Source organism: Penaeus monodon, chromosome 27 (assembly GCF_015228065.2).
Source record: "Penaeus monodon isolate SGIC_2016 chromosome 27, NSTDA_Pmon_1, whole genome shotgun sequence".
Lineage (NCBI taxonomy): Eukaryota > Metazoa > Arthropoda > Malacostraca > Decapoda > Penaeidae > Penaeus > Penaeus monodon.
The window spans coordinates 14,371,472-14,371,804 of record NC_051412.1 but is presented as its reverse complement, the minus strand read 5'-3'; positions in this window follow the sequence as shown (position 1 = coordinate 14,371,804).

Here is a 333-nt window from a genome sequence, read left to right as displayed (position 1 = left end):
ATTCACGCGGACATCAGGTTCCATAAGTACACCGTATTAAGCCAGAAATGCTTTTACCTTTGGGGAGACTCTCGCCACCAGAGGGGAGGCGCAGCGAGCGACGCGTAAGATCCTCGAAGTCAACATCTTGAAGAAGAGTTCAGTGAAGTCTCCGCTGGAAGTGAAGTCTCGCCTAGAGGGGTATTTTCCCCTAGAAGTGAAGTCCCTCTAGGAGTGAAATTCCTCTAGGAGTGAAGTCTCCGCTAGAAGTGACGCGCCGAAGGTCTGGGCCCAAAGAAGACGCGAGAGGGAAATGTACAAGCTTTATGAAGTGTGGGGGAGAAAGGTTTGGTT